This window comes from Manis pentadactyla, chromosome 3, assembly GCF_030020395.1.
Source record: "Manis pentadactyla isolate mManPen7 chromosome 3, mManPen7.hap1, whole genome shotgun sequence".
Lineage (NCBI taxonomy): Eukaryota > Metazoa > Chordata > Mammalia > Pholidota > Manidae > Manis > Manis pentadactyla.
Genome location: NC_080021.1, coordinates 152,723,532 through 152,739,580, shown reverse-complemented (window position 1 = coordinate 152,739,580; position 16,049 = coordinate 152,723,532). Strand labels below are relative to the sequence as shown.

The following is a 16,049-nucleotide window of genomic DNA, read 5'->3' as shown; positions in this document are numbered from 1 at the left end:
ATGAGGGCTCCACACTCATGACCTGATTACCTGCCGAAGGTCCCATCTCCAAATACCATCACACCAGGGTTTCAATGAGTGAATCTGGGGGGCAAACATTCAGTTCATAGCAAGCAATAAGGATGGTATTTTCATCTCCATCTGCCTGACTCCTGTGATTTTCTCTCAGTTGGTTCCAGACTTGGTGAGGAAAGGACTCCTTCCCATACCAATAGCTGAGGTCTAGTGTTGGGGGTGTGTGGGGCCGGTGAGGGTAGGGGTTTGATCAGGCCAGGGAGAAGCAGATAGATTCTTTGCTTCAGTCCTTAACCAGTTTGTAAGGAGCAGATAGTTTCTTTAGTTCAGCCCTTAACCAGTTTGCAAGGAACAAATCCCATTTTCTTTCTCTGTGTGCCTACATCCAAGACTGCCACAGGCCTCTCTTAATGCTGCCTCCCCTCCCCGCCATAGGAACCCTCTTGCACTCTTGGTGGGAATGTAAATTAGTTCAACCACTGTGGAAAGCAATATGGAGGTTCCTCAAAAAACTAAAAATAGAAATATCATTTGACCCAGGAATGCTACTCAGGAATTTACCCAAAAAAAACAAGATCCCTGATTCAAAAAGATATATGCACCCCTATGTTTATCACAGCACTATTTACAATAGCCAAGATATGGAAGCAACCTAAGTGTCCATCAGTACATGAATGGATAAAGAAGGTGTGGTACATACACACAATGGAATATTATTCAACTATAAAAGAAAACAAATCCTACCATTTGCAACAACATGGATGGAGCTGGAGGATATTATGCTCAGTGAGATAAGCCAGGAAGAGAAAGACAAGTACCAAATGATTTCCCTCATTTGTGGAGTATAACAAGAAAGCAAAACTGAAGGAATGAAACATCAGCAGACTCACAGACTCCAAGAAGGGACTAGTGGTTACCAAAGGGGAGGCGGTATGGAGGGAGGGAGAAGGGGATTAAGGGGCAATATAATTAGCACTCACAATATAGGTAAGTCACAGGGAAAGCAGTACAACACAGAGAAAACAATGATTCTATAGCATCTTACTACACTGATAGACAGTGACTGCAATGGGGTGGGGTGGGGGAACTTGATAATATGGGTGAATGTTGAAACCATTATGTTGCTCATGTGAAACCTTCGTAAGATTGTATATCAATGATACTTTAATAAAAAAAGTTGCCCCCATAAATATAATGCAAATATGCTATAATACATGTCATATACTATATATGTATATATACATGTATATATATATATATAATATACAATGCTATATATACACACATATATCTTAGGATTTAACACTACAGATGGATACACATATGCATGAAGACATGTGTGTGGACACATGTATTTGCTACATATAATAGAACAACTCTTCCTCAATAGCCTTTAAATTCAAAGTCAATAAAGATAAGGAGGGGACTGTTTCCTTACATCTGCTGTCCTCAAGGTTAGCTCTTAAATCAAGCCTCTTTTCCAATTCAGGATCTATACTCTTTGGAAAGTGAGTAGATGGAAGTATGTATGTATATATACATGTGTATGTATATATATATATATATATATATATATATGGAGAGAGAGAGAGAGAAAAAAATAAATGAGAGAATATGTTCTGTGCTTAGCACTCTACTGGATGCCATGAGGGCCACGGTGGTGGTCCAGCCATGGGCCCAGCCCAGCTGCTCGTCGTCTCTGACAAGAGAGGTGAGCTGCAGGCCCCAGAGGAACTGTTGCCCAAGAGTAGAACAGGTGAAGTGTAGGAATCTGATAAACTAGAACTGGTATCTAAAATGTTCTATTTCAATCATCAAGCATTTACCAGACAGATTCCTTGAGGAGAGCACCATATGATTTCTGTTTGGTCTTCTCTCCTTGCCTGTCCCATGGAAAGCATGATAAATATTTACTGAATGTATCGGCACCTACTACAAAACATTGTGTTTGAATTGTGGTTAGGCAGGGGCATATTTAGAGAAGCTTTTGTGCTCACCACAACTCTGTGCTAGAAAGACATGACTCAAGGGGCTTAAACTGGTTTTCTTAAGTATTTACCTTGGTCCTTCGTGTTCTGTTTTCCAGTTCCTACTAATTCAGGCACTTCTCCATTCATTCTACCCCCACTTGGAAGCTGTTACTGACTTTGCAGGAAAGTTCCTTTAGGAACTCTTATGGAGAGTTCCTAAAGCCTTGGATTTTCCAGACTATTCCACTGCCTCTCAGAGATCAGCTCACCAGCGTTTGCCCTGAAACATACACAGTGATTTCTGTGTTAGATACTGACTTTTTGGTATTTCCTGCTGGAGTTCTGTCTGGGTGGAGTTCCCTTGGAAGTGCCAGAGTTTTCCTGTTTGTGCAGTTGTTTTCAAAATCTTAAATACACTCTGCAGTGGTGTGTTCAGAATCATAACTCAACAACTATTTATTAAGCACCTACTATGAGCCTGGTACTGATCTAGCAGCTGGCGACACAGCAGACTCTCAGCAGACTCTGCTTTCAAAGAGCTTTCAGTTGGGTCCAGGACACAGATTCGTAAACAAGGCATTTGCCCTCTGCTTGGTAAGTGCCGTGAAAGACAAAGTCCAGGGTGTTGGGGGTGGGAGGTAGGGTGTAAGCAGCAGGGACAGTGTATGGGCCTTGGGGGAGTGGCAGGACTTGGGGCTATGGGGTGTGCCCGCAGAGGCTTCCCAGAGCCAGAGCCAGCTAAACTGCACCCTAAACACAGGAAACCAATTTTTGTACAGTCTGTTCTCAATTATCTTCAAGTGGATGATTCCACTTAATTCACAAGCAAGACTTCTCATAAGCCTTTTATCAATGACTTGAGTATCTCAATTCCCTGTATTTACACTGCATGTTAACACCAAGACACCAAATCTCAGGCGGCATCATAGGCCCCCACCAACTGAGATAGCCTGCCAGAGGGAGGCCTGGGACTGGATGAAACATTGCATTTCCTGCTTGGATAAAGGAGAAGGGAAAAGCGGGGTCAGGCAGGGAAAGGAAAGTGCTTCTTACAAACTTCCAACAATTCAGGTGGTTACAAGGAATCTCAGTATTTCACTGGAAGTGTATTTTTGGGATGTTAAGCAGGCACATCTCTATTCAAGCACCAGAAAGGCAACAAAACACATTCCAGAGCCACCAGATGTAAATAACTCATGGATTACTCCCCTTTTAGATTCTTTGAGCCATTGTTTCCCTCCATTAGTGCAAATAATAGAGACCAATTTTGTGCCAAAAGAAAATATAGGGGCTGGGGCTGGGGAACAATACAAAGATTCTGTGTGTCTGGCCAGATGGAGTTCCCTGTGATTCGTCCTGGATCTACTTTTGCTCTCTTGGTCAGGCAATAAAACGCCTATTTATTTAATTTAAAGATAAACTTTATTAAGATATAATTTACATGCAATAAAATGCACCCATTTTAAGTATATCATTCTATTAGTTTTGACAAATGTATATATTGGTGTACCACCAGGTACCTCTACCACTAGGACATGGAACGTTATCAACTCCCAAAAGGCCCCTTGGGCATTTTTACAGTTACTCCTGCCCGGCCCCAGCCCCAGGCAACCACTGACCCACTTTCTGTTTCCGTGGATTCATTTTGCCTGTTTTCATATTGGAATCATACCGTATGTACTCTTCTGTGTCTGACTCTTTCAACCAAGATAATGTTTTGGAGATTCACTCTTGTTGTTTGTGTATCTGTAGTCCATACCTTTTTATTTAAAATGCTGATTTTTGAATTAATATACAACTATTCATTGAACCATTCAGTAAGTTGGACAAAGAGAGAGAAAGTCCCTCTGGTCTAAAAATCCTATCACTTGCCCAGGAAATGAAGGCCTGAGAATTGCATCAGGTTAGTACAGATCACATTTAAGAAGCAGCCAGGCACATGAATTTCTGAGCTCCAAGAGCCCAGCAGGATGGGTTGTGGGGAAGCATCGGTGAATGATAGAACGTATTACAGAGGATGACAGGGCTATTTGTTCAGTTCTGTTATGAGTTCAGCAAAATGTGACAATCCTGGGACACATAAATATTTATTACTATATTTATATGTGACTTTGTCTCAGGAGACCAAGCAGGGAGTGGCAGAGAGCAGAGTGGGCTCCTGTAGGATTGGAGTAGGCAGAGAACTGGGTAAAGTGCAGCCTGTCCCAGGCACATTGATTCAATCATAATGGGAGCTAATATTGAGCATTACTATGTGCCAGACACTGTGCTTTGTCCCTTATAGACGCTGTTTTGGTGAAACTGTACCTGTGTCCTATGTAGCAAATGCCTTCAGTGTTCTACCTGCATCTTCTCGCATCCCTTTACCGTATTCCTGCTCACAGTTATCTCTGTGCTTGTGCTCCCAGCAGCCAGCACCATGGTGGCTCTGTGTTTGGGGACAGTCCTTGGGTTACTGGAACAAGTTTGCTTCCCAGCCCAGAGAGCAGAAGTGCCTTTACTGGTAACTAAATAGTGCAAGGGGACAACCCCCCAGCTCACCGTGTCACGTCTCTTGTCCCCAGTTCTCCCTCCGTGGCATTGTGTTTGATTCTCAGCCTTGCTTGGCCTTCTTCACTTCCCAGTCCCATCCTTCAGCCTCTCAGTCGGTTTCCCCTGGGGACACTTTCTAATAAACCATGTTCACATGAATCCTCGCCTTACGGTCTGCTTCTCGGGACCCCAAACTTAGACATGGTACTGTTACTACAGTTATTTTACAAACAAGGAAGCTGAAGCTGCCCCCCACCACACCCGTGCGCGTGCGCGCGGGCACACACACACACACACACACACACACACACACACACACACACACACACCCAGACGGCTCCTACACATCCTTCAGATGACAAGGCGAACCTCACACTCTCAGGCAGCCTTCCCTGACTCCCAGGCCGGGTGAAGTTCCCTGCTTATTGTCAGAACCACCCTTTGTAGCAGTCACCTCAGTTCTCAGGTCACAGTGACCTGTGTGACCACTGCACTGATGCCCACCCCCTGCTACACTGCTGGCCAGGTCGGGGGTCTTGTCTCTTGGGTTCTTACCTGTCTCTCCAGCAACACTGCAGAGTTTCTAGAACATACTAATTGCTCAATAAATATTGACTGACTGAATGAATGATTTGATGTTCCTTAAATTTCCTCACAGGTGCTCACTGGCCTTTGCAATATTTTTCAGCCTCTGCAGGGGCCAGAAATGATGTATCATCCCCAGACTGACACAAGGTCTCCCACCCACTTCTGCTCTTCTGGGTATTTAAGGAAGAGCCAGATCCAGCGCAAGGTGACAGTACTTTGCTCCAGGGGATGAAATTTAGCATCAAATGTAGAGTTGAATCTAGAGTGGGCCTGGAAGGCTGGGTAAAATTTGAGTGAATTATTAGGAGGAAATTTGAATACTATTTTAATGAAATACAATGCTACTTAAATACATACACATTCTGAATTAAATACACATTCTTAGATCCTTATACTTCTTAAAAAAATTACACTTAGTCCCAAGTTCTCATTAGGAAGCTGATAAGCATTTATTTCCTTCTATTCCAGCAATGATGATTCCCCAGCTATATAAAATTTACAAACTATTTTGGAAGCATTTGTGAGAAAGGTGCCATATGATGTAGGAGATTATTGAAAATAAATGCTGATTTAGAGATTTCCCAGGCAGATAGTTAAAATATATCCAGGCACACACACACACACACACACACACACTCACATCCCACATTCAGCGTACCTTCTGCTCTGAGCAGCAGGGATAAATTTTCCTACTTAACAGGTGACTGTAAATCAGAAGTGGGTTTTAATAGTCACCAGCTTTCTGCTTCTGTGTGCTGCTGTCTCAGGCAATACTTTGCCTCCTGGGACACAGGACCTGAAGGATCTTGGCACATTCTCTCCACTGCACATGGAGAGCTGGTGCCTGGGAGCAAGCTAAATATTGGCATGCTGGATGTGAGCAGTGAATGTAAGTCAGGATATCCTTACAAAAGTTCATCTCTGGACTCACCATTTTTCTTACCGATAGGTAAGAAAATAGGAAATCATGAGTTTCTCAGGTTTTTCCCAAATCAAAACAAAATATTTTTGTAACAATATTAAAGCTGGAATGTATTTGAGAGTCAGTAAATGCTGAATAAATAATTTTGAAGGTAAACCTATGACCTTAGTGTTGGATCAGATCACTGAACTTGAGCTTTGGACTTCATCCCTCATAATCCTGTCTGTCTATGTGCTCCTGGAGGAGCTCAAATAAACTGGACTGTTCCACACCCCAGTGCCTTTCCATGTGCTGCTCTTTGTGCCTGCACTGGAATGCTTTCCATTGATCCGTGTGGGCTGGGGACACTGATATTTCAACACCTGGTACCAGCATTACTTTTAATCTCCTTTATGCAGCTTTTCTTGACAAACTTTCCCAATCCTAGAACTGCCACTTTATCCCATACTACAAATGTGACTGCGCTGGGCTCTCTTGGGAAGTCCCTGCTCACACCCTTGTGTGCTGTCAGGCCACATCCAACACTTCATTGCTACCCACCTGACCCCTTGTGGTCTCTCAGGCCACCTCCCAAAACATTTTGTCTTATATATGTTTTACTGAAATGTTTGCAAGACAGACAAGTGGAAGGCTTATACTCCATATGGCCAAACTTCATTAAAAAACCCACTAAAAATCTCCATCTCCCCAAAAGTCTTTTCTATCATTACCAGCTGCCTTATCTCCTCTGTGTCCTGCATTCTCCACTCTCCTCTGCCCTCCTCCTACTCTGGGATTCATCACCACTACCCCACATCTCTTTCACAACTTAGCTCTTTCTTTTTCATAAAGGAGAAATCCTTGAAGTCCTATGCATCCTTGAAATTTTAGGTCCTATTCACCAAAGAAAGTACCCCTTTGAGATCACTGCTTCTTAAAAGGCAAGGGTGAAAACTCAAACCCATTTCTTCTCCTTCCACTAAAGTCTGGAACAACTTGAGGGTAGGAGTCATGCTTTATACACCTTTGCATCTATGCAAAGTATTTAAAATATTCATAAAATGAAAGAAGAAATAAACTACAGAATAGCCACAGATTAAAGTCTCTCAAGTTCCACTGTGATCATAATTTTTCTCCTGTTCAAAGATCTTTCATATCTTCGCAACTAATGCTTTGGCCAGCTGCCAATTCTCCTTGGCTGGAGCACACTGCCCAGCTATGGGGCCTCTCCCCTGAAGCCCACGAAGCACATTCTTGACTTCAGGCATTCATTTGGGTTGTCTCTCAAGACCTGGAATAACCTATGCCATTCATTAGAGTGACTGGTGGTGGGTTACCATCACTCTACTGAAGGCCAACGTGGATGCAGCTGGTCCTGCCTTGTTGGTCTGTCCAAGTCCTTCCCACTCTTCAAGGCCCAATGCAGGCCTTCACTTCCTCAGGGTACTTTGTCAAGGTCTCTAGTCAGGCATAATTCTGTCTTGAATCCTTAGGACATAAGCCTTGAATGCATCCTCTCAGATGGCCCTTAATCATTCAGTACTACAGTATTTGAGATAGGAGGTTTTGAGGTCATTCTTCTTCCCAGGATGTAGTCATTATTAGGTCTTTTTACCAAATTTGTCAGGTTTTCACCCACTTTCAGACTTGTGATGGGCTTGTGCTTATCTAACCCCTTGAAGTTATGAGTGGCTACTTAGTTTGACTTGGCCAATGACATGTAAGCAGAAATGACACAAGCCCCTTTGGGGAAAAAGCTTTCAGAGGAAGAAGCGTTAAGAGCTGGTGAGTGACTGATCATGCTCTCTTTCCCTCTGACATGGTGACTGGCAATATTCGAGTTATCTGGTGGCTTGTCCCTCAGTCTAGGTCCCTGAGGACCCAGCTGTTTCCCAGTGAGTACATGGTGTGCGCAAGAAGTAAATCTTTGTTGTGTTACACCATTTAAATTCGGAGGTTATTTGACTAACAACAGAAGTAAATAAGTAAATGTGTTATTTGGCACAACTCACCTTTCTGTCCCCCAGAGAATACCTCATGGATGTTCAATAACTATTACTGACTGGGTACAGATACTGAGATAAGGCAAAATATATTGGACTGGAGAGTGGGACTTGGTGTCAGGACTTCCACTTGAGACTTCAGCCTCTGAAAATCCAAAATGAATGTACAAGATGATTCCAAAAATATTGTAATAAGATCTTCGCATGCAGAGAGGCAGAATGGTGTAATGAAAGGAACCTGAGCTCTCAAGCTGGACAGCCCTGGGTTCAAGGGCCAGTTCTGCCATGTACTTGGCTACATGACATCTGGCCAGTTATTTGAGCTCTTCGAGTCTGGGTTAACATCACTACCTACTATACGGGTTTATTGTGGGGATTAAACTAGAGAATGTATGTAAAGCACCCTGACGAGTAATGAATAGTCAAGAAATGTCACTCTTCTCACTCAGCATCTGTTCCCATCAAATATTTGTGGGTTGGTATTATTTTTGCTTAATTCTGTGGGAACTACTTCCCTTCATTTACTCTCTCTGAGATCTTGGTTACTTGCCTAGTCCTGGGATTTATTTAGCTTGTTCTACCTCAGATCATCAGGGTTTTTCTTTTACTGTCCCATGCACACTCTGGCCTTCTGAGAAATTCCATATGCAACTGGCTGGGGTTGGTAGTAGCCTTTGGCAAAGGATTCCAATGGGAGGGAAGTATTTCTGAGACAGTCTGTCTGCTGTCAAAAATTTTTAAACAGGTCCCTTGGTAAATTGGGTATAGGCAGGGAAGTGATCTGTATGGGGGAGAAAAAATTTAAGATATCATGGTGAACATTTCCAAGGAAGCCCCATTTGGCCTGGGCCCTGGCTTTAATGGCAGATGATCCTCCCTTTGAATCCTGGGACCATATCAGTGATGGCAACAGGAAAATCTGTGGAATTATCTTCAATGACTGGCTCTTTCCACAGGCTGGGGCTTGGCATGGTGCCCAAGGGCTTGTGCTTTCTTGAACTCCTAGCCCCATGATCGTTATGCTCACAGGTTTATGTATTGTCCCTGACTGAGTCCTTGAGGCCACCTCTCCCCCACCCACCTCCTCACCTCCCTGCGCAGCAGCAGCTGTGAGGTGACATGTCCAACCATCCCAGAGGTGCTTGTGTAACTTGTTTTCAAAATCTTGGCAGGAGCTCTGGTCCTGAAAGGGTGTTCACACTGCGGAAGAGCAGTCTGAGAAAGGTCCTGCATCAGGGCTGTTCCCAAACAACTCCTGCTCCCCAGTCACCCCCTTCTCTCTGGGATGGCTGTGACAGCCATAGAGATGGGCTCCGACCAAGAAGAAAGGAGCCTTGCCCCAAAGAAGGCAGGCTGTGAGGAAGCATTCATCAAGCCTCACGGCTCTACCTTTGCCTAGTGTGAACTGCCCTCCTTGGAAAGGTGAGGAGGCCTCCTGAGAACACAGCCTGTTTCTCCAGGTAGTGCCTCCCACAGAGCACAGTGCTGGCACTCAATAGCCATTCACTAAGTCAGTAAGTGGTGGAAACGTGTGGGCAAGAACACCTTAGACAGGGCACACTGGTGGAGGTTCTTAACTGACACCCCAGTTAACAGCTTTCTCTGAACAGTACTTACATTAATAACCACAATGGTTACTATTTATTAAATACCTAGTCTATGCCAAGCAAAGGCATTTATTATTTCCTTAAATTCCACAATAGTCAGTAGTTCTACAAAACAGGTAGTTCCTTCTCCAATTAATAGCCAGGGGGCATAGGGACTGGGGTCACCCAGACACTAAACCTGGATTCAAAGGCCCTCACTTGCCCTGTGCCCCTGCGTTTCCGTCTTCCATTTCTCCGCACTGCCCCTCTCCCCTGCTGGTCTCCGCACCCTGAAACAGCACTGGCAGGAGTGACTTCAAAGGAGGCCAGAGGGAGCACTTCTACAGCCCTGTTGCAGCAAGCTGTGCATTCTTTCTGTCATTTCCTCCCTCAGCAAACAGGCTTGGGTTCGGCATGGAACGAACGCTGGGGAAGCAGCCCCTTTCCAGACGTCTGCTTTGCCAAACTTAAGAACAGCCACCCCCCGTTCTGGGCCTTCTCCTAGGCTCGAGCCGCCCTGGAGGACACCCGCCCTTCCTGCTCTGCCTTACGCGTGTTGGCACACGCAGCTTCTCTTCCTCCTCTTCTGACCGGCTTCACGGCTGGGTTTTCATTTGACTAGAAAAATCTTGTTACGGGTATTATTCTACGGACAGTCCCTGGCACCAAATACACGCTCAATAAATATTTATTGAACCGCGTGCTGAATTCTAGACAAAAGAACCGAAGACTGGAATCCAGAAGTGAAAAGCTCAGAGGGTGGGGGAGGGGGCAGCAAGCCTCGCCCCTCCCCTTTCCCTCCTCCTCCCCACTAAGCAGGGAAGTGACACCGTATTTAGTGCTAATGCCGTCGTTTGATTACAGTAACACCCGAACAAATCGAAGAGCTCCCATCAATGCCTGAGCTGCGGTGAACATGCAGGGGGGTGTTTTTTTGGAAATGGTTCATCTGTAAATACTCTCCAAAGAGAAATATCCCAACAACTTCCTTGACTCTCTGGGGAGAAGTAGCAATGGGACACAAAGTAATTCCTGGGGCCGCGCGCGCGCGTGCGCGCGACTGCCTCCCGGGCGCACTGACCACAGGGAGCCTTTGACAGCCGGTCTCTGCAAGCGCCGGGGCCGTGGGCTGGCGGCGCGGTGCCTGCCGCCGCAGCGGCTGAGATCATGCTGTTGATTTTGTTTTACAGAGAGCAGCCCAGCCTGTTGTGCACAGTACAGAATGTTCTCTTCTGTGAACTGAGCTTGAACTTTTCCAACCCACTTTGTTTGAGGAATCACACAGACACAGAGGGGAAAACACGGGGAAGATAACCCTCAAATCGTTGAAATTGTGTTCTCGCGTTTTGGCCCAGATCTTTTGATTTTCACTGTTTAAAATTAGAAATCCCAGGCATTACAGTTCTTGAAAGAGCAAAATGCCTGTAATGCCCTTTCTCTGTCAGGACTCTGGCTTTGATTTAGGATATTAACTAGTCTGTCACCCTCTCTCTTTATTTTTTTCTTTTCCTGTCACGCATTCAAAGGAAAAAGACAACAAAAGCTATTTTCCTGTAGAGAAAGGAAGACCCCCAGTGCCTGTGAGTTCTCTTTCAGTTGTTCAGGCTATCATGATATTACAAATAGTGTTCCCGGATTTGCTGAAATTCCTGAAAATTGGTAGTGAGGGCTTTGGGTGGTTGGCCTCCATATAAATCATCAGCTGGAGAAGCTGCCGATGCTTGGTAAGGTGGTTTGAAATTTCTCTTCAAAAACAATTTTTGCCTAGTCATAGGGCTGAGTCTCCAGTTTAGGGGCACGTAGATAAAAGGTATAGGGGGTCTACTTATAGGATCCAATGGTATGAACTTTATAGGAAAGATAGCAGCAATAGTTTTCCAACTTATTTTAGCAGTGGATTCCTTTCTTTACCCTAAAATCTAGGTGGTGAAGCACAAGAGCACAACTTTGTGTGAGCCGTGGAGCCGTGGATATCAAGTGCGAGCCATGGGTTTGAGTCTCCTACTCACGGGTGCACATAGGATTTTGGGCAAGTCATGTCTTCTCAAACTCAGTAGGTGTAAAGAGCATAAAGCTTGTATTGTGTACTTGCAGAGTCATTTGTAAGTATCGAATGCTATGACACTGCACGGATGAGAGAGGTTCTTCTCTTGAATTCACAGCTGTATCACCTCATTCATAGTTGGGGGGATGCTGTCTGGTAGCTCTTGCTCACTGATGGCAACTGGCAGAGTCCTACAAGAGTGTCTTTACTTCTGAGATGATTTTAGTTCCTGGAGATTCCCTGTGACTTTTTTTTTTTAAGTCAACATGCCATTATGCTCCTTCATTCCATAAATTCATTCATCCTATATAGTTCATTCATTTTAGGGACTTCAATTGAACACTTGCTATGTGTAAGTTACTGGGTGGGATCTAGGGGTTGGACCATGAGTAAGATACATTCACTGCCTTCGAAGAGTTTATTGTCCAGTGTGAGAGGCACAAATTACACCCATACATAGATATACCTACACACATAAACACATAATACATCTATACATATGTAATACTTACAGTACAAAGGAGGCTGATATATGTTCAACAAAGAGATGAGTTACAAACTGTGAAGGCTGAGTATTAGAGGAGTAAGATGAGGATTCTAATAGGTGGAAAAGTTCAGTCAGGTGCAGTCCAGACAGCAAAAGAAAGGAATCATGAAATAGATGGTCTCTGTGGTTAATAAAATTGTGTAGTATATTTGGGTATTAATGAGCAATCTTGTGACTGAGCAGGTGGTACTAGAGTAGGAAAGAAGCAGCAAATGGATGGATTGAGCCTCCAAGATGTCTGTGTCTCCTGCCTATGCCCATTGCTAAGGTTTCTTGTGAGTTTGTATGTAGCCTCAGAATCCTTCTCAACACAATTCTCCAAAAAGTCACCACTGATCTGTTGGGGTTGGCACTTGACATAAAACCGTTTGTCCTTCCTTGCTTAGGCCTTAAACCCCATGCCTACATATTTGTATTTTATTTGGTTGTTTTTGGGGGGAGTTAATGCATGTTTTAAAGGATCAGGATGATATGAGTGAATGATGACTGAACCTTTTTTCGTGTAAGATAGGCAGTGGCCATGGGAAGCATGCATGGGGAAGGTGAGATCCTGGAAACAGAGGCCAGTAGAAGACTACACAAATCACCTGGTACAGTGTGGGTGGGAAGGAGAGAGGGGGTTGCACAGTTAAGGCACTGGGGAGGTAGAAGTGGTCATGACAGACAGGGAAAGAAGAAATGACAATAACTGAGATTCTCACCTGGGCCCCCGAGAGGCAAGAGGGGCTGCTCTGGTCTGAATGTGTCCCCCCTAAAGATTCATATGCTGAAGTCCTAACTCTCCAAACTGATGGTGTTAGGAGGTGGGGCCTTTGAGAGGTGATTAGGGACAAGCATGGAACCTCATGACTGGGATTACTGCCTTATAAAAGACCCCACAGAGCTCCCTCACCCCTTCTGCCAAATGAGGACACAACAGAAGCTTGACACCTAGAAGGGGCCTCACCCAACTATATTGGTGACCTTGGGCTTTTTGCCTCCAGAACTATGAGAAATGTATTTCTGTGGTTTATCCCGTCTGTGGTATTTTGTTATAACACCCTGAGCAGACTAAGACAGGGGCCAAGCAAAGGGGTATAGGAAGACCTTTTTACCTTTCTTTTTAAAAGGGAAGATGATACATTAAGCTTCAGATGGGCTGAATTTGAGGCCTATGGGACAGCTATGGAGAGAATTGCAGCCATCGTTTGGAAATACATATCTGGAGGTAAGAGTTGAAGTTGTAACTGAGGATTCAGCCACAGAGAGGAACCAGGGAAACATTGGGAGTAGATGGCATCACCAGAAAGAGAGCTGTGCAGGTCATTTACAGGCCACGGAAAAAGAAGGCCCGAGGAGACCTTGACAGGTGCTTATAGAAGTGGACAGCAGAGGAAGAGCACCTGGGAAATCAGACAAATGCCTGACAACATGGGGCACCATGAGTTAAATGTCATCTTCCACTCCTGTATCCGATTCTTCTTTAATACAGAACAATGACTCGCCTGAATGTAAGCTGTCTGGTGTCTGTCTGAGAACTGAAGAAAATAGGTAGTTTGCTCCTGCATGACCTTTAAGTTAGTGGTTTTCAAACTCTCAGTGGTTTACCATGACCCACAGTAAGGACTACATTTTACACATGAATATATAATCATGTGACTAAAACAAAGGGCTTTATGCACTTAATGCTATTTTCTATTTTATTCTATTGCATTGAGAAAGATGTCAGTTGGGTTCCAGCAACTTGATATCACACCCACAAATGTGTGGCTACCTGCAGTGTGAAGGATGCTGGAACTACGAGGCTGTGGTTTCTGGAAGTCCACTCTCCCTCTAGTGGTTGGCATCTTTCAGGAGAGACCAGAGTGTGTTCAGCTCGGCTCAGCCTGAGCACCCTTGGAGAAGAGCTTAACTTCATTTCCAAAGGCCTCCTTTTCATGTAGGAATTTTCAGCTTTGGGAGGAAATCTAGGTGAGTTCCACCAGAGGGCTCCTTATGTTGTTCCCGGATGCAAATAATAATAATGACATGTATTGTCAGGCACTTTATATACATTATTAACATAATTCTCATAATAAGCCCCTGAGGGGAGTTTATTATCTCTATTTTACAGATGAGAAATACCGAGTCTGAGAGAGGTAACTTGCCTGTGATCGCACAGCCAGTGAATGGTGAAGCTGAGATGCCAGCTCAGTCTGCTTGGTGATTGGTTAGTGACAACAAGCCCTATCTCCTCCGGTCTGCCTTTGTCTCTCCATCACCCCCATCTGTCTTCTGTGTGTCTCTTGGCAAGGTGTGGTCTTTTCTCATGGTTTTCTTTATTCCTTCTCTTAGTGAAGCCTCTATGTGTTTAAAAGTTTCTTGAATATAATAAAATATCTGACATGCACTCAGAAAGTGGAGGCAGGAAAATCAGCAAGAGATAGAAAGAACAGAAACAGTGGAGGAATAGGTTGATGAATGGGCTTTTGAGGCTGGGTTGGAGCAGGCTGTCTGGAGGGGTGGAAGCCAGGCCCTCATCACCTTTACCAACGACAGCAGTGGGACTAACTCCCTGCCTGCATCTTCACCCCTGACAGTCCATCCACCCTTCACATCTCCACAAGCCTTATCTTTCCAAAACAGCACAGTCATCAATACTCTCCTGCTTCCTACTGACACTGTGGACTCCTCCTCTCCCTTCAATGCCAACTCACCCTTCCTGCCCCACACAGAGACTACTCTTCAGACTTGCAACTGGCCCCGCCCTACCTTTCCCATTCCTTACCCACCATTTTCCCACATGAAGCTCAACCTGGCAGGTTCTCTCTATCCCTGGATGCCAAGCTTATGGAACATGAACTAGGAGTTTCTGGCAATTATTACTGCCACCACTTACAGAGGGCCTGTCTAAAGATGAAGCCACTGTGGAGGAAACCAGAGTGGAGGCATTCTGCATAACATCTTTTAATCACTTAGATCCAACCACTGCTGTACCTGAAAGTCAGCAGATTCTTTGTTTAGGTTGATTTCTGTTGAGAATCTGTAACTTGCAACTAAAAGGGGTCTAACTATTGCAGTGCTTCCTTCAGGATCTACCTCCGTGATTATCTGCAAGTGAATAGCAGCTCAAAGAACAGCCCTCTGGCATCTGGCCTGAAGCTGTTTCCTCCCCTAACTGGCCTAGACTGATTCCCATTCCAGCTCAAGTTGTGCTGAGGGTCAGATTAAAGTGAATCAATTGACACATAGATCAATGGAACAGAATAGAATGCCCTAAAATAAACCTACACTTATACGGTCAATTAATCTACGACAAAGGAGGCAAGAATATACAATGGGGAAAAGTCAGTCTCTTCAATAAATGTTGTGGGGAAAACTGGACAGATACATGCAAAAGAATGAAACTGTCCCATTTGATTATACCATAAGCAAAAATAAACTCAAAATGGATTAAAGAAGGCCTAAATGTAAGACTCCTAAAAAAACATAGGCAGTATACTCTTTAAACATGGGCCTTAGCAGTTTTTTTCTGGATATATCTCCTCATGCAAGGGTAACAAAGGAAAAACAAACAAGTGGAGCTATATCAAAGTTAAAAAGCTTTTGCACAGCAAAGAAAACCATCAACAAAATGAAAAGGCAACCGACAGAATGGGAAAATATGTTTTCAAATGATAAATCTGACAATAGATTAATATCCAAAATATATAAAGAACTCATACAACTCAGCACCAAAAGACCAATCTGATTTAAAAATGGGAAGATGACCTGAATAGAAATTATCCCAAAGACATACAGATGGCCATGAAAAGATGGTCAACATCACTCATGCAAATCAAAATGCAAATCAAAACCACAATGACATATCACCTCACATCAGTGAGGATGGCTAATATCAGCAA

At 44.2% G+C, this 16,049-nt stretch overlaps 1 long non-coding RNA gene across 4 annotated transcripts; it reads left to right on the top strand.

Moving 5' to 3' along the window:
• Window positions 1-2,409: 2,409 nt before the first annotated feature.
• On the top strand, window positions 2,410-15,658 carry LOC118916467 (uncharacterized). 4 transcript variants are annotated; one of them, XR_005026395.2, is made up of 4 exons: window positions 2,410-2,579; window positions 13,296-13,393; window positions 13,888-14,136; window positions 14,279-14,508. It is a non-coding gene; the product is annotated as an uncharacterized LOC118916467 (long non-coding RNA). The 4 variants fall into 4 exon arrangements; XR_005026393.2 differs by lacking the exon at window positions 13,296-13,393 and having other exon boundaries at window positions 14,279-15,654; XR_008996507.1 differs by lacking the exons at window positions 2,410-2,579; window positions 13,296-13,393 and adding an exon at window positions 8,451-11,319 and having other exon boundaries at window positions 14,279-15,658.
• The last annotated feature ends 391 nt before the right edge of the window (window positions 15,659-16,049 follow it).